Below are 18,467 nucleotides of genomic sequence, written 5' to 3'. Positions count from 1 at the left end.
TAGGTTTGAAATCTACTTTGTCTGCAAATAAGATTGCTACCCCTGCTTTTTTCTGGGTTCCTGTTGTGTAGAGAACTGTTTTCCATCCTTTTACTTTCAGTCTATGAATTTCTTTTTCAGTTAGGTGTGTTTCTTATATACAGCATATTGCTGGATTTTGCTTCTTAATCCATTCTGTCAGTTTATTTCTTTTGATTGGTGAATTGAGGCCATTAACATTGATAGTTATAACTGATAGATATTGATTCATCCTTGTCATGATGTTTTACTGTTGTTGGCTCTTTTATTTCTTATTTTTTCCCCCTTTTCCTTTAGTTTCTTACCTTGCCTGGTGGCTTCCCTCTGTTGGGCCTCATGGAGTTGTAACCTTCATTGTCTTTTTCTAGGATATTGCTTAGAATTGTGTTCTTTGTCATGGAGGTATCTAATTTCCCCCATCAATTTTGAAAGATAATTTTGCAGGATACCACAGTCTAGGTTGGACGTTATTTTCTTTTAAGGCTTGAAATACTTCACTCCAAGCTCTTCTTGATTTGAAGGTTTCTGTTGAAAAGCCTGCCATGATTCTGAAGGGCTTTCCTTTGTAGGTGATTTGTTTCTTTTGTCTAACTGCCTGTAGGATTTTGTTCTTCTGTTGGGTTTCTGGGATCTTGACTATTATATGTTTAGGTGTAGATTTTTTTTTGATCATGGCTGGGTGGAGTTCTATATGGCTCACTTATCTGTATGTCTAATTCTCCACCTCTGTCTGGGAAGTTTTCCACTATTACTTCTGTGAACAGTTTTTTTATGTCAATTGTACTTTCTCCTGTTTTTTCATGGACTCCTATCAGTCTTATGTTATTCTTCTTTGCATCATCTACCAGCTGCTGGATTGGTTTCTTGTGGTCCCTTACTATTTTTAAGAAATCTCTGTTTTCATGGCCCTTAACTGCAATCCTGTCTTCTGTATCTGATATTCTATCTTCAGATTCCCTTAATCTGCTCTGGATGCTTTCAATGAAGTTTTTAACCTCCTGAATATCTGTTTGAATCTGTTTCATGGATTCCATTTCTTTCTTATGTTGGGTGATCATAGTTTCCTTTTCTTTCTTATGCTGGACATTCATGGCTTCCAGAATGTTTCTGAGCTCATCTATTTTTTATCTGTTTCTGTTCTAGAGCCTCTAATCATGACTTTCACTCTGCTCACCATCTCTGTAGTTACCTGGGAGATTATTTCTGTTTTGAATTTTTCTAGAGCCTCATTCATCTGTTTTGTTACTTCCTGTGCTATCAGTTCAGGGTGTCCAGGTGGTTGATTATCAGACTTTTCCACCTCGTTTCCCCCAGAATTTGCCTTTTGTGGGGTGGAAGTCTGAGTTTGTGTCTTGCTTAAATGTCTTCTCATTTTTGTTTTTGGTACTGTCCTTGGTTTAGTTCCTGGGTTGATACTTCAAAATTGCTTATTGTAAGTAGCTTTGTTGATGTATTTAGAACCTTATGAAATGATTGCTTCTCAGAGGTGTCTTCCAGATATAGCTGGTCTTTAGTTTTGAGTCTCTAATGGCTCTGAAGCTATCGCATTTTCATTACACCAGGAAGCACAACTGATTAGATCAATCACAATACCTTGGCCCAAGTGAAACATTTAGCAACACCATAGCATCAAGCAGAGCTGAGTAAATGACAATTTGTGGTAGTTATTAATCTATCACCTTTAACTGTGTGAATTAAATTAAAATCGAGGACCAACCCAACATATGTTTATAGTGAATAAACTCTTCAATATAGCAACTTTATCCTTTGGGATGGGGAGTTAGAAGGAGTTGGGGAGGGAGGAATAGGTAGGTAGAAAGATAGAGGAAGGTTAGCAGTGAGGCCAGAGGGCACAGTCAAGAGAAGGAAAGAGAAGAAAAGAAAAATAAAGAAATATGAATTAGGGCCAGAACAGGAACACAAAGGGGAGATGAAGAACAATGTGGGACAGCAAGCGAGCAATGCAGAGAGAGGAAGAGAGAGAAAGAAAAGAGAAAATAAAGAAAAAAGAGAAAAATAAAATTTTTAAAAGAGTAGAAAAGAAGAAAAACATTAAAATAAGGGCAAAAAAATAGTGGTAATGTTGAAAATAACAAATAAAAGATAAAAATAAAGGGCCTCCTTCAGGGTGTGTCTCTGCTGTCACAATAGACAATGTGGGCAGCAGTGTGCAGTTATAAGTCAGTGAGTCTCAGTAAGCCAGTCATAGACCCATGAGATTCAGGCAGATTTCTGGCTGCAAGTCCCAAATTGAGCTCCCTGTCCTCCTGCAGGATTGAACTCTCCCAGGTTCTATTGAAAGTTCCAGCTATATTTCCCCTGAAGATAGTCCAGGCTCCTATGGGAGGTGATGATCCCTCCAACTTACCAAGCACGGTGGTCTGGTGTGCCTATATTGCAGAGATTCTCTTCACTTTTCCAGTGGGCTTCAGTTTTCATCAGGGAGCCTGATGTTATTGTTCTCTCTGTTGTTCACTTCTGCAGCTCAGGATAATGGCCTTTATGTCCCCCTGTGCCTCCGTAGTGTGGAACCAAATTGCTGCACAGCCAAGAGGCCAGAGGTGTGTGTGGGGGGCTGTTGTTGCAGGTGCCTGCCGGCTAAGCTGACGGCTGGTGGGTATACCCGGGGGGGTCCTCACTATCTCCTGGTCACAAGTGGGTGGCACGAGCTGGATGGAGCAGGGTGCAGTCAGCCTGCAACCACTTTGACCACGTGGCTAAGCTGACAGCTGGTGGGAGTGCCCAGGCCCATTTTCTTTTTTCTTTTTTATCAATTAATTTAATTAAAAGACCAAGGGGAAGCTCCTTTGTTACAGTACATTACATATGGCTCTTTATATATAAAGTAGACATTAGGGAGTCAAATGTTTAAACCAGCACCGAACTCAGGCAAACAGTGAAGCAAGATTTCTTTTACTGGGACTGAGATTGTATTCATCTTTATATGCAATACATTCTTTGGTAGACTTGATCATTTGATGGAATTATAGAATTTGTGAAGGAAAATAGTAAACTAATTCATGTAAGTTTTGAGCACAACTTATCACCATAAACTATACAGACTTAAGAAGTCTGTATTGCCTTAGAACTTGCCAGTTAGCATTAAGTAAAATCAAGTGGGATAAATGAGTTTTTAAAATACTTCTCATGATGTTTCTTGTAACTGGACAAATTTTGAAGCATATGGAATTCTTTCAATTCATAATGGCTGCTGCTTTGTCCCTTTCATCCTCCCCAAAACAGGTCTATAAAGCATCATTTTGGAACAGCTATCTAAAACACTCTAGTAAAGCATATAAACAATGTTAGCAGCAGTTTTTAACTATGCCATAACATTCTTATATTTGTGCCTTGTACTCTTAAGCATGGAGGTTGCAAGTGGATCATTTTTCAATCAATTACAACAAAGGAAAGGAATATTATATAATTTTAATCTGTCATACAGCAAGGCAATATATCACAAAATTTCAATGTCAATTTGGTCTGAAAACTTATTTCTCTGTGCAGTGAACTTTCTTCCATCCAGTGGTATATTTCTAAAGTGGTTTGTATTTTGCTCTTATCCAGATCCCAAAGTTTTTCCCACTATGGATCCAGAATTGAAATATTTTAATATCTTTTGGGTGACATAAGATTAGTGTTGGAATTGTATAATTACAAATGAAGCCATCCACATTGCCATAGTTCTAAACTCATCTTAGACAAAATAAAGTACCTGAACTTTTTGTCTCATAAATGTGTTCAAATATGGAAGAATTTCTACTCATAAAGCTGCCACTGTGATGAAGTGTTCATAGCAATGATGCCCCTAATCTAATAGTTCTTTCATACAACGGTTTGGACAGGAGTGACACAATGTGCAGGAGAACTGGCTCTCTCTGAGGATGAGGTTGATGGTTGGAAATTTCTCTTTGTAGTTCTTCTTTTTTCTGAAGCTCTGCTAGTTTAGCAAGAAGTTCTTTATATCTGCTGTGAATAGGTTCCTGTGGTTTCATCCGTGGATTCCACCTTATGTAATATCCCACCCAGAGCTCTAGGTGGCGCATGCTGGCTACTGGATAAAGGACATGATTGGAATAGTTCCCATAGACAGGATTAGTAACGTCTTCCAACTGGCTATTTATATAAGACCAAGATGACACAGTCCTTTTAGGAAGATTCTCTTTTCCTCTCTGCTGTTCACTGTTACAGAGGAATGTTCCAAATAAACAGCTGTATAGGTGGTCCAAAATGGTAATGAGGAAATACTCATTAAATTCAAATGTGGTAGGAAACTGTCTTGTCATTTGCCAGACTCAATCAATAAACTGACAGAAAACAGGTGATCTGTCTGCATCTGCATGGTTCTTATCTCCATGGCCAATTCTTAGTTGGAATCAATGTCCAAAGCTTAGCCACGCTTTTTCCACAAGGACTTCAAATCCTCGGGTGGTTCGATAGTATCCATCTAACATGAGCATAGCAAGGGAAGTTAGCTGAGCTGTACAATCCCAACTACCACTGCAATGCACCACCACAGAAGTCTTCCCTGACTCTACCTTATCAGCAATCCTAAGGGCCCCTGCAAGAATAAGCTTAATATGCTTTAGCCAGTGTGTAGATTCCAAGTTAGACAGCCAATGAGTTTCTTCAATATTTGGAAACACAGGGCCGGGGATTGAGCTCAGTGGTTCTGCCACCTGCCCTGCAAGCACGAGGACCTGAGTTTGATCCCCGGTACCAAAAAAGCCCCCCAAAATATTTGGATACACAATCTCCTTAAGTTTTCATAATGACTCATAACATGAATATTGTGGATATCCAGAAAAACTAGCTCTGCATTTTGATACGCATCTTCACTTTCATAACCTCCACCCTTTACCTTATTGGCAACAGCATTAACACTTGGTTAGGCATCAAATATAAAGATTTTGTGTGACTGGGCATTGGAATCCATGATAGCTTGAAGGTATTTTTCATCTTCTTTACTGCACTTTCCACTCACTCCTCCCATGGGCTGGCTACATCGCGTGACTGTGGCTTGACTTTCAGGATGAATCCATGATAAAACTGGGATACGGCCCCTTGACCTGAAGGATGCCACTGTCTTTAATTCTTCATCAGGAATATTTGCTGGCACAACCAAGAGTGCAGGATATGTATCACAAAGTTCATATCGTTCATTTATCTTTGTTTTTCTCCAGCTTTCATTTGGAATTCCCTGCCTTCTATACTCTAAAAGAAGGTCATATAGCTTCCATCTGTTTTCTGGGAATATTTTTTTGTATTCAAAAGCAAAAAGAATCAGGTTATTAGAGACAGGAAATGCATATTTCATCAGATTCTCAAATATGGATCTTCTTGTTCACCCCTCAGGTTTATGAGCAAATCACAAATTCCTAATATCCCTGCACATGGTTTCTTTTTCTTTTTTTTTTTGTATTAAATTCTTTTATTGGTACATTGTAGGTATACAACACAATTACATTTCTCATTGGGAATTGTACTGTTACATAATGCATCTTGGCTCTTATTTTTTCCCCATTCCTAGCCCTCCCTTCATATCCTCCACCCTTCCCTATTTACAAAGACTTTATTTCCATTTTTTCCATTTCTCATCATTTTTCCTTTCCCTTCTTTCCTTTCCCCTGCCCCTCCCACTACCCCTACCCCTTTGGACCTTTTCTTCCTATTTTACATTATCGATTATTCATTCTAATCATTGGTACATTTTAGGTATACAATATAATGACATTCATCATTGGAAATTTGCACCTTTCCATAGTCTCTCTTGGTTCTTATTTTTCACCATTGCCCAGCCCTCCCTTCAACCCCTCCAGTCCTCCCTATTTACAAAGATTTTGTTCCTATTTTCCCATTCTCTCATATTAATCCCATTCCCTTCTATCCTTTCCCCTAGCCCTCCCACTTCCTTCCCCTTTGCCTCTTTTCTTCCTATTTCACATTGCCTATTATACATTTAGTCCTTATTTACACTTTCAGTTTCTCACACCAGAGAAAGTATTTGGTATTTACACTTGTGTCCTATTTATTTCACTTAAGAGTATCGCCTCAATGTGCATCCGTTTAGCTATAAATGTCTCTAATTTCTCTTTTTTTATGGCTGAGTAGTACTCCATTTTATAAAATAAACCACATTTTCTTTATCCAGTCTCCAGTTGATGGGCATTTGGGCTGTTTCCAACTTTTAGCTATTACAAACTGTGCTGCTATGAACATGGGTGCACATATATCACTGTGATATGATTCTTTTAATTGTTTGGGGAAGATCCCCAGCAGTGGAATAGTGGGGTCAAATGGGACTTGCAGTCCTAGTTCTTTGAGGTATCTCCATACTGATTTCCACACTGGTTGTATCAGTCTACACTCCCACCAGCAGTGGAGCAGGGTTCCTCTTTCCCCACAGCCCCACTAGCATTTGTTATTGGTTGATTTCATGATAGCAGCAATTCTTTCTGGAGTGTAGTGAAATCTCAGCGTTGTTTTCATTTGCATCTCTCAAATGACCAGTGATGTTGAACATTTTTTCATCTATTTATTTGCTATTTCTACTTCTTTGTCTGAGAAATGTCTGTTCATTTCAGATGCCCATTTTTGGATTGGGTCCTTAAATTTGGGAGGTCTGATCTTTTTAAGTTCTTTATAGATTCGAGATAGTAGACCTTTGTCTGAGGAAGAGCAGGTGAAGATTTTTTCCCACATTGTGGGTTGTCTCTTCACACTGCTGGTGGTTTCTCTTGCTGGGCAGAAGCCTTTTAATAAGAAGAGATCCCATTTGTTGATTGTTTGTGCTAGTTCATGGGCAACTGAGGTTTTGTTCATAAAATCTTTTCCTACACCGATGTCGTCAAGGGTTCTACTTAACCTCTGTTCCAACTGGTTCAGAGTTTCTATTTTAATATTTAGATCTTTAATCCATTTTGATTTTAGTTGAGTGCATGGTGAGAGATACAGGTCTAGTTTTAATCTTTGGCAAGTTGAAGCCCAATTTTTCCAGCACCATTTATTAAAGAGGCTATCTTTCCTCCAGGGAGGGTGTTTGGCTCCTTTATTGAAGATGAGATGACTGAGTGTGTCTGGCGTTGTTTCTGCATCTTCTAATCTGTTCCACTAGTCCTCAGATCTGTTTCTTTGCCAGTACCATGCTGTTTTATCACAGTAGCTTTGTAGTATAGTTGCAGGTTGGGGCTTGTGATACCCCCTGCCATGTCTCTGTTACCTAGAATTGCTTTTGCTATTCTGGGTCTCTTCTTGCTCCAAATGAGTTTTTGGATTGTTTTCTCAAGGTCTATGAAGTATGCTGCTGGGATCTCAATTGGAATTGCATTAAATCTATATAGCAGTTTTGGAAGTATGGCCATTTTCACTATATTAATCCTTCCTACCCAGGAGCAGGGGATGTCTGTCCATTTTCTGATATCATCTTCAATCTCTCTTTTCAGAGTGCCATAGTTTTGAGAGAAGAGGTCTTTGATTTCTTTCATTAGGTTGATTCCTAGGTATTTCAGTTGTTTGGATGCTATTGTGAAAGGAATTATTTGCCCTATTTCTCTCTCAGTGAGTCTGTCATTGGTGTAGAGGAAAGCTATTGATTTTTGTGTGTTGACCTTGTAACCAGCTACTTGACTGAATTTGGTTATTAAGTCTAGAAGACTTTTAGTGGAGTTCTTGGAGTCTTCTATATACAGTATCATGTCATCTCCAAATAATGACAATTTAACTTCTTCATTACCTATCTTTATTCCTTTTATTTCTTTCTCTTGTCTAATTGCCGTGGCTAATGTTTCCAGAACTATATTGAACAAGAGTGGTGATAGTGGACATCCTTGTCTTGTACCTGATTTTAGTGTGAAGGATTTCAGTTTTTGACCATTTAGTATGATATTGGCTGTTGGTTTTTCATAGATGGCTTCTATCAGTTTGAGGTAGAGACCATCTATTCCAATTTTTGGTAGGGTTTTTATCATAAATGCATGTTGGATTTTGTCAAATGCTTTTTTTGCATCTATGGAGATAATCATATCGTTTTTGTCCTTGGCTCTATTGATATAGTGTATTACATTGATTGATTTGCGTATATTGAACCATCCCTGCATCCTTGGGATGAATCTCACTTGATCAGGGTGTATGATCTTCTTGATGATCTTCTGCATACTGTTTGCCATTATCTTATTAAGAATTTTTGCATCTATGTTCATTAGTGAGATTGGCCTATAGTTCTCTTTTTCAGTTGGGTCTTTCTCTGCTTTGGGGATCAAGGTGATGGTTGGTTCCAGGAATGAATTTGGGAGTATTGCTTCCCTTTCAATTTCATTGAAGAGTTTCAACAGTAGTGGCAGTAGTTCCTCTCTAAATGTCTTGTAGAATTCAGCAGTGAAGCCATCAGGGCCCAGGCTTTTCTTAGTTGGTAAGTTTTTAATTCCATTTTCAATTTCATTGGCTGATATTGGGTTGTTCAGAATTTTTAGGTCTTCTTCATTCAACTTTGGTAATTCATATGTATCTAGGAATCTGTCCATTTCTTCTGTGTTGTCCATCTTATTGGCGTATAGGTTCTGGAAGTAGGTATTGATGATCGTCTGGATTTCTGCTGGGTCTGTTGTCATTTCACCCTTTTCATTCCTAATTGCATGGATTTGGGCCTTTTCTGTCCTTTTTCTGACAAGGTTGGCTAAAGGTTTGTCAATTTTGTTGATTCTTTCAAAGAACCAACTCTTGGCTTCATTGATTTTTTTTGTATCATTCTCTTAGTCTCCATTGCATTGATTTCTCCTCTGATCTTTATAATTTTCTCCCTTGTATGAGCTTTGGGGTTGTCCTGCTCTTCTTTTTCTAGGAGCTTGAGGTTCAGCATCAGGTTGTTTAATTGGGCTTGTTCTATTTTCCCAATATGCGTATTCACTGCTATGAATTTCCCTTGTAAGACTGCTTTCATTGTGTCCCATAGATTCCAATATGTTGTATTGTCATTGTCACTGAAGGAACTGTCTGATTTCTTCTTTAATGTTCTCTGTGACCCATTCGTTATTCAGAAGTGTGTTGTTTAATTTCCACGTGTTTATGAAATTTTTTGAGTTTCTTTTGCTATGGATCTCCAATTTCATCCCACTATGGTCTGATAATCTACAGGGGATAACTTAATTCCTTTGCACTTACTTAAACATGTTCTATGTGTGAGTGTGTGGTCTATTTTGGAGAATGACCCATGTGCAGCTGAGAAGAATGTGTATTCTGATTTAGTGGGGTGGAAGACTCTGTAAACATCTGTTAAGTTCATTTGTTGAAGAGTTTGATTGAGTTCTAGTATTTCATTACTTATTTTTAGTCTAGTTGATCTATCTATTTGTGACAGTGGGGTGTTGAGGTCCCCCACTACAATTGTATTAGTGTATATATGACTTTTCATGTCCGTTAGTATTTGTTTTATATAGTTGGGTGCACTAGTGTTTGATGCATAGATATTTATGATTGTCATCTCTTCCTCTTGGATTCTTCCCTTTACAAGAATGTTTTGTCCTTCTTCGAGTCTCTTAATCAGTGTTGGTTTGAAATCTACTTGATCTGCAAAGAGGATAGCTACTCCTGCTTTTTTTCAGGTTCCTGTCACATGGAGTATTATTTTCCACCTTTTAACTTTCAGTCTGTGAGTTTCCTTTTGAATTAAGTGTGTTTCTTGCGTGCAGCATATTGTTGGATTTTGCTTCTTGACCCATTCTGCCAGCCTATTTCTTTTGATTGGTGAATTGAGACCATTAACATTGATGGTTATAACTGAAACGTATTGACTTGTCATTGCCATGACTTTTTCTTTTTGTTGGGTTCTCCCCCTTTCCATTTAATTTCTTGTCATGCCAGATGGGTTCATTCTGCTTTGCTTCCTGGGGTTGTGATCCTCAATGTCTGTTCCTAGGCTATTGTGTAAAATTCTTTGGAGTGCTGGTTTGGTATTCACGAAGTTCCTAAGGTGCTCTTTGTCATGAAAGTATCTTATTTCTCCATCCATCTTGAAAGATAGCTTTGCAGGGTACATCAATCTGGGTTGGAGGCTGTTTTCTTTTAGGGCTTGGAATATGTCACTCCAAGCTCTTCTTGCCTTGATGGTTTGTGTTGAGAAGTCTGCTGTGATTCTGATGGGCTTTCCTTTGTATGTGATTTGTTTCTTTTCTCTGACTGCTTGGAGAACTTTGTTCTTCTGTTGAGTTTCTGGAATCTTAACAATTATATGACTATGTGTCGATTTTTTTTTATCAAGGTTATTTGGAGTCCCATATGCCTCACTTATCTGTATGTCAAGCCCTTTTCCCTTGCTTGGGAAGTTTTCTGCCATTATTTCTACGAAGAGATTTTTTATGTCATCTCCACTCTCTCCTGTTTCTTCATTGAGCCCAATCAGTCTTATGTTATTCTTCTTTGCATCATCTAGCAGCTGCTGGATTGATTTCTCATATTCCCTTATAATTTTGAAGCAATTTTTCTTTTCCTGGTCACTAATTGCAATCTTATCTTCTCTATCTGAAATTCTGTCCTCACATTGGCTCATTCTGCTGTGTAGACTTTCAATGGAGTTTTTCATGTCCTGGAAATCTATTTGCATCTGTTTTATGGATTCCATTTGTTTCTTATGTTGGGATTGCATCATGTTCCTGAGCTCCTCTCTAGATTTATTAATCATGTCTTTCACTAGGGGCCCAATTTCTCCTGTTATCTGAGAAATTATTTCTGATTTCATTTTTTTCCAGATCCCCTTTTGTTGCCAGTTCAGTGGGTCCAGGTGGTTGAGTATCAGAGTGTTCCATCTCATTTCCCTTTGGGGTTGCTGTAGGTGATCTGGAAGTCTGGTTTTGAGACTTATTTACATGTTTTCTCATTTCAACTGGGGCGGGGGGCTGTTAGCGCCTGCATGGATTACCTCCTCTGAGCTGGGTGAGGTGGGACAGGGGCCGGGAGCAGCGGTAGGGATGGTGACCCAAAAGCCCTTTCCTGTGGGCTGGGAGCAGCGGGAGGGATGGTGGCCAGGAAGCCCCTTCCTCTGGACCAGGAGCAGTGGGATGGTGGCTCAGAAGCCCCTCCCTCTGGGCTGGGAGCGGTGGGAGGGATGGTGGCCTGGAAGCCCCTTCCTCTGGGCCAGGAGCAGCGGGACAGAAGGTGGCCCAAAAGCCCTTTCCTTTGGGCTGGGAGCAGCGGGAGGGGTGGTGACCGGGAAGCCCCTTCCTCTGGACCAGGAGCAGTGGGACGACGGCTCAGAAGCCCCTACTTCTGGGCCGGGAACAGCGGGACTCAGTACCTTGGTCTGGTGGTCTGGTGTCCTCTGCGTCTTTGTAGTGTGGAACCAGGTGGCTACCTGTCTGCAGTGGGCTGATTCGGTGTATTCCGCGTGACTGGGGTCCTCGGTAGGGTGTGGGCAAACCTGCCTGTGTGCAGTGAGCGGGCTGGTTCGGCGTGTTCTGTGTGACTCAGGACCTCGGTAGGGCATGGGCAGACTTGCCTGTCTGCAGCGGGGTGATTCGGCATCTTCTGCGCGACCACCTGCACACGGTTTCTAATCCATAGGAATTTTGGCCTCCACTAGAAGCACCACCAATTTTTTCTACTCTACTTATCACACCAAGAGAAGCATCTAAAACAAATGGAGCATCCTGTTCCATGCTTTTGGAATATAACCTGTAATTTGTGACAATTAGCGTTCCTCGTACAGCCACCAGTGAATGGACTTATGTAAGTTACATCTTTGGCCATGTCTTTAATATTTTCCCCTGGAAGCAAGGGTGGTTCTTCCATTTCTGCTAATTTGTTAGGCTCCCTCAGGACCCTCAAATCAGGAGAAAAGTTGTCTGCAGAAGTTGAAATGGAATCTGATGATATAACAGAAGCTGATTTTGTATGTGCTGAATTCTCTGAATGAGAGGTGGAGGCGCTGGACAGGGAGTCCACGCTGGGTGGCCGAGCCACCATGGGCTGGGACCCAAGACTCTTGCAGCTCCAGCTTTTCTCCATGACGCGGCAGGGAGAGCTGAGAGAAAGGCTGAAATGACCTCCTTGGCTGCCGCGCAGGAGAGCTGAGGACGGAGTTCGAAGTGCATTGGGCAGGGGCCGAAGTCAGGCCAGCGCTGGCCTGGGAGGGAGACCGGAAGCGGCCATGTTCTCCCAGACTGCCCCCAGGCCCATTTTCTTATTTTGATGTGCATTCAAGTATCTCTGTGATAAAGCCCTGGGTTCTTGTGTACGTCTGCCTATATAGCAAAAATGCCAGTGTGACTATTCTAGCTACTAAATGTTACCATTTTCAGTCTATAAGCTGACTTTCTGTGTCTGTCCAGGCTTTGTATATATTTGGGTGATCTAGAGCCAGTCACTGCTTTAGGTCTCCAAATAAGAGACCAGATCCTGGGCCCTGGTCCTGGAATAGAAGTTGTACTCAAATGCCTGTGGTGTTCAGTGCCCCAGATGTCACACAGGAGCATGGTTGTCTTTATCTGGCTTCCTTCCAATCTGGGCTCCTTTCTGTGCTATGCCTTAGAACTGTAATGATTCTTCTTATTCTATGGTTAACATGTCTGTCATCTTTTAAAGATAGTATTGCCCAGAAGCAATGGTGGACACCTGACAAAGTCTGATGTTTTTATATAAATGGCAATGTAGCCATTAAGAAAAGTCCCATAGGGTTAGGGAGAACAACCTGGTTTCATGTTCAAATTCTGTCATCTCCGACTAAAATATTGGAACATGATTAAAGAGACACTGTCCAACATTATCTGGGTTTTGCCCCTCTAGGCCTGCAATAGCTGCCCTGGGCCTCCTGCTTTTTGGGCTATGTATCTTTACTAGTCTAATCTTATTTATAAATAAAAGACTGGTGGCCATAAGTTACGAATGATAGACACTTAAAATATGAACGGCTAGGCTGAGGATCAGGTAATAGCCAAATCTACTTAGGATTAGTTAAAGAAATTTTCACTCCTCTAGCGGGCCCCTTAAAGGCACCCAACTTTGTTTTAAGAAGTTTCAGAAGATTCCTCAAGAGTGAGGAGTGAAAATAAAGAAAGAGGGATTTATTATCCAGCTGTAATACTGTACAGCCTACTTGATTGACCTGAGTTTCTACCCTGTCCTAATCTTGCTTAACTTTGAGGACAGAATTCCTGTGGGCCAGACGTCCCTGTCCAGGTGGGCAGCGAAAACAGTGTAGCTCTCAGATGGCTGCCACAACGACTGGCCAGATGACCTTTCTGTTCATTATAATCCCATCTGTGTGCTGAATGACCCCCCTCTAGCACCGTGACAGTTGACAATCACTATAGAAACAGCCAGACAGAGAGCCGGGAATTTAGCTCACTGGTGCTGCTGACTGCTTCGCAAGCGCAAGGTCCTGAGTTCAATCCCTGGTACGAAAAAAAAAAAAAAGAAAAAGAAAAAAAGGACCATAGAAGGAGCTGAAGAGGGGCCAGGGATTTAGCTTAGTGGTTTCGCCGCCCACTATGCAAGCACAAGGACCTGAATTCGATCCCTGGTACCAAAAAAAAAAAAAAAAAAGGAGCTGAACAGGTAGCACCCAAATTCCCTGAAAATCTCCAACCATTCCGAGAAAAGCATGCTTTGTTTTGTTGATGGTGGTACTGGGGACTGAACTCAGGCCCCATCCCAGCTGACTTGGAAGCTTATCTTCCTCTTCTAACCTTGGCCAGGAATAAAAATCTGCTCTGCTGTTCAAAAAACAAACAGATAAACAAAATTAAAAAAAAAAAAAAAAAAGCAAAAGGAGAGCCTATCAACTCGAAAGAAACCCTACCTGCTAATCAGGAGCGTTTTAATGATCTTAGCAAGTGATCTAATGGAGACAGAAATATTTTCACACTTAATGTTTCTTAATATAAAATCATACAGGCAGTTTTGAACAAGGTTTATGTCCTTTAAATTTCCTCCCTATTGTATAATTACCCAATAAATCAGGCCACCTTGCTTTTCTGATCTTTCACAACCAACCATAAAAACTCCCATAAATTTGACTTGCTTTCCCTTCGTTGCTCTGAGTCCAGCCGAGTGGTCCTGCCCCTCTCGATGCCTCTGTGAGGCCTTACTCTGTGGGAGGATCCATACTGAGTCATTTGTGGTGTTTCGAATGTTACTTTTATAAGCCTGGTTTTCTGCTGACTCCTACCGTTTCTTAACACGGCTTTGCACTCTGCCCCTTGTGAGCTTGCATGAAACAGCCAGGCAGCCCCTTCTCAGCTCTGGGCCTGTTCTTTACTCTCCAAGGGTGCTTCCCACTTGTCACAGGCAAGAACAAGGCCCCAGAACATCCTGGGCTGAGACAGCCAATCACAGCTGTGTGATTTAGGTCCTCTCTCCAGCTGGCCATAGCCAGTGGCCGACATTTTCTTTTGAGTAGACCCAGCTTTGGTCAGCGTACTGAGCCCCAGCTCATGCAGAAGCAAACAAAGGATAAGTCAGCTGACCCCACACTCTGGAAGTAACGCAAATCACCTTCTCAGCTCTGTAAGACATAAGTGCAATTTGAAGAAAAGTTACTAAGCATGGATCAATGGCAGCATCGTAGTTCCTCCGGCAAAGGCCACATGACACGTAGGAGTGGTGAATCAGAACCATACGTAGAGCTGGAAAGGATAGGAACATCGCGTACTCTACCTCTCTGAGGAGCCCAAAGCCGCGTAGAGGTTTGGGGGTCTAGCCCAGAATGGTGGGATTCCTGTCTCGCTGTTTCAAATGTTTTCTCTCCAAGAAGCAGCATGAGATATGTCCAAAAGACCTCTAGAGGAGTAGTAGGGAGACACTGTACAAAACAGTGAGCAATGACAGCCTGCCAAATATCTTTGGGGTGCCTACAGAGGGTGGTGATATCTCCATACAAGGAGGATCAGTCTGGGGAGTATGTTTTCCTTTAGAGACTGACATGAGTGGTCAGGGTAGCTAAGCAAATAGAATCCTGTCTCAGACAAGTTTTAAAATCCTTTTTTGAAAAATCAGTGTCTATTAAAATAGCCTTTTTGATTTTTTTGTCCAGCATCTCCAGTGTGTTTAGTGAACTGCATCTTCTCTATTCGAAATCATGTAATTCTGGTGGGGTGGCTCATTATAATGTTCCATCCTTGGTCAGAAGAATGCTCATGTGACCTAGGCCTGAGGAGAGAAGAGAAAAAAGAAAGAAACCAACTCAGAGGCCTAATGATTTCAAGTGAGTTTCTGGATCCAGCTGCGCTTGAAGACATTCCAGATTTTTAATATACCTGAGGCAGTTACGTTTCTGTGACTGCTAACCAGAAGAGCTCTCATGAGTGTTTGTGGTAGAGGTAGGAGTAGGTTGCAGAAGGCATTTGACCTAACTGGTGTGTGAGGTTTTCAGATTGGACCAAGAGGCGAACAATTATGTAACACAGCAGAGTCCCTCTTAACCCCATTCCTGCTGGAACAGCAAGGTCCAGAGGCCCCCACTATGGGGTCTGGAGGCTGGGACGTGCTTCTCTGAACTCTGTAACCTATTACCTGAGTCAGCCATCCAGGCGGGCGGGAGAGGACTACTGGCTGGAGCAAGTACTTCCAGGTGGTCCAGGGAGCAGACGGTGGCCAGTGTGGTGATAGAAGAGGACACAACTCTACTGGCATCTTGTCTAAAGAAAAGTAGTAGGTTAGGGGGTGCTCTCTGGGGAGAGACGAGGAGTCTTATGACTCTTAGAGGTTCCTGAGCCCCATGGGGGAAACGCAGGAGAACACACAGCCTTGATTTCTTGAGGCTTTGCTTTCCAACTGCAGTGGAGGTGCAGGGTCAAAGCTGTGAGGACACAAGGTCCTCCTAGACTCTCGGGCTTATTCACTCATGCACAGTCGGAGTCAGCCAGTTGTTGGAACAAACCCAGCCCAGCTTCTCAGGCCCTTGCCTGGATCGAGGAATGTACTCATTGCCCTTTCTGCTGCAAAATATACCTTCAGCTCTCGTCCCTCGGTACCTGTGAAGGTATGAGTGTGCTCATCATTGTCCTCTAGTGGAGTTGGGATTCTGAAGCCCATTTTCAAGAGGAATGATTTCCCCCACTTACTTGCTTTAGGTCACTGTAAGGATGTTCTGGTCTGAATGGGAATTCCTTCCCTGTAAGCCTCAAACCTTGATCAGATGACTCTTACAAATGCATCTCTACTTTGGCATTGATGGAGCTTTATTCCCATGGCCCAGTACTCAGAAAACATTGCTGAGAAATACAAAATGTCGAATTTAATTAAGGTTCCTGTGGTTATTTCCAAGAAACACTCAGTAAGTGAAGCTACCATGTTTCTGTGGCACCTGGGTAAATCTCAACCTTGTTAGCCATGCAATCAGGAATACTCATAGTATGTGAACCTTCCCAAAGGTTCATGCTCTATAGTCTACATGTGCTTAGAATTTTCTAGTTTATTCTCATTGCCTGTGAAGTAGGGATCCAGGTTCAGAAAGTTCACCCATTTCTGGCACAGTACGGGTTCATGTTTCTGCGGGTCTTTGGTGTCTGTCTGTGTGTGTTTGTGTTTTGCTCTGGATCTCAGAAGGATTTTGAGTCAGCACAAGGATGCTGGTGTGGTTGAGTCAGCAGTTAGGATGCTGACTTCTCAGTGACTGCTTCCCTTGCTTTCTTGTTTAGAAGAAGTTGAAGTATTGAGGGAGACACTTTTTAATCTAGCAACTCCAAAACATAATCCTGGCCGTAATTGTTGAAAAATGCACACATTGTGATGTAATAGTATTTTGTTTGCTAGGTATTTCCTAAATCCTCAGAGCAGGGATGGGTCTCCTTTAAAGTTGCTAGTGATTGATGCAAAAAGACTCAGCTCCTGGACGTCCCTCAAGCACTAATCACAGAGTATTAAAAAGGCATTTGGGGGAGAAATCTGGGGAGTGATCTTTGCTGGGATTTTTGGCAAGGTAGAGAAGCTCTCTACTTAAAAAAACACAGGATGAGGACTGGAGTACCCCAAAGATTTTCCTTTCCTTTTTTGTCTGTAAAGTTGACTTCAGGAGAGATTTGTGGAGAGAAAGGGCAGGACCCGGGTTAATGGTGCCTTTTAGAGGCGTCACTTGCTGTTCTTGGGCCGACCTGGAATGCTCGCTTATCTCTTTCCTATCAAAGGCCTTCTCCCTCTGGAGTCACTTCGCCACTCCTGAAGTTGTTCTTCAAAGCCCTCACCTCTGGCTTCCCAAGTTCAAAACTGACAGCTTCTTGGCTGGTGCCTCCTGTTGCAGCTGGATGCTAGCTTAGAAAGGCGTTTCCCATGTGGCATGACTGAGAGGGAAACTGCAAGATCACCCTGCTCCCCAAATCTCTAAGAGGCTTCCCTAGTGCTAGGGTTTCTGCCATTGGTCATGAATTTGGGTCCAAATTTAGGTCCCCAGTAGAGGTTGTGGCCAGTTGGAGTAGCAAAGTGGAAAGACTCAAGCATCCAGGATGGAATTTTATTTCATTTTATTTTATTTTTTGGGGACCAAAGAGTTTTATAAACTGTGGAGTTCTGAACAAAATTGAAGAATAAATAAGTAGATGCCAAGGTCTGGAGAGAAATCAAAGCTTTTCTAGTTTTGTGCCGTGCCTTCCCTGTTGTCCACTTCCTGGACACTCTTGCTTCCTAAAGCAGCCAGTCTAGGGCCTTCCACAAAGCCCACCGCTCCCGGAAGTCCCTCTGAGGGGGATCTATCTGCCTGCATTCACAGATTGTCAAGAAGGAGTTAGTAGGAGTCCAAGCAAGTTCTGCTAAGAGTGAATAACAGGTGCGCACTGGGCTACAAGAGGGTAATGAGGGGCAGAGCGACAGGGCGGAGTAAGAAGCTGTGGCATTAGGACGAGAAAAGCCTGGGCTCTCCTTGCTGGTACCAGTCTTTTAAGACCTGCCTGATGGCAGACAACCCCCTGCTGGAGATGCTGGGTGCGGGGTTACCTGAGGTCTCCATCCTGTCCCTGTTCCTCACTCCATGCTGTATTTGCCTTTGGCTGGAGCAAAGGGGAAGCAGGTTAGGACACTATAAAGTTGTGTTAAGAAAGAGTCAGAGCCAGGTGTGGTGGCTCATGTCTAAAATCCCAGCACTCGGGAAGCTGAGGCAGAAGGATTGAAATCTGAGCCCAGTCTGGGAAATTTAGTGACTAAATTTAAAAAGAAAGAAAAAAGTTAAAGAAGTGCTGGGGGTGTAGTACAAAGGCCCTGGGCTCAGTCCCCAGTGCAGGTGTGTGTGTGTGTATGAGTAACCTGAGCTTTGGTCCCAATTCCATATCTTTCTGTGAGACCCTTGACAAATACTGTGCCCTCTTGGTTAACGGAAAGTGCACACTGCAAGGTCATTGCAAGAATCAGCTGGGGAAGAATTTTGCAAAAGTGCTTTGTGGCTACTTTAGGAGATCTGAATGTTGGTGCTTCTCACTTTGCAGTGTGTGGATGGATCGATGCATAGAGAAATTAAATTCAAGCTGGATGTGGTG

The 18,467-nt window shown here is 42.1% G+C and overlaps 2 pseudogenes; both read right to left on the bottom strand.

Moving 5' to 3' along the window:
- Positions 1-3,813: 3,813 nt before the first annotated feature.
- LOC147823172 (phosphatidylinositol-3,5-bisphosphate 3-phosphatase MTMR2 pseudogene) lies at positions 3,814-4,851 on the bottom strand (annotated as a pseudogene).
- On the bottom strand, positions 4,818-5,386 carry LOC101708144 (phosphatidylinositol-3,5-bisphosphate 3-phosphatase MTMR2 pseudogene; annotated as a pseudogene).
- Between the last annotated feature and the right edge of the window lie 13,081 nt (positions 5,387-18,467).

Source organism: Heterocephalus glaber, unplaced genomic scaffold (genome assembly GCF_053883595.1).
Source record: "Heterocephalus glaber isolate CG9 unplaced genomic scaffold, H.glaber_assembly_v1.0 deba00001600, whole genome shotgun sequence".
Classification (NCBI taxonomy): Eukaryota; Metazoa; Chordata; class Mammalia; order Rodentia; family Bathyergidae; genus Heterocephalus; species Heterocephalus glaber.
Note: the sequence above shows the minus strand (reverse complement) of the source record. Positions and strands in the feature narration are given on the sequence as shown.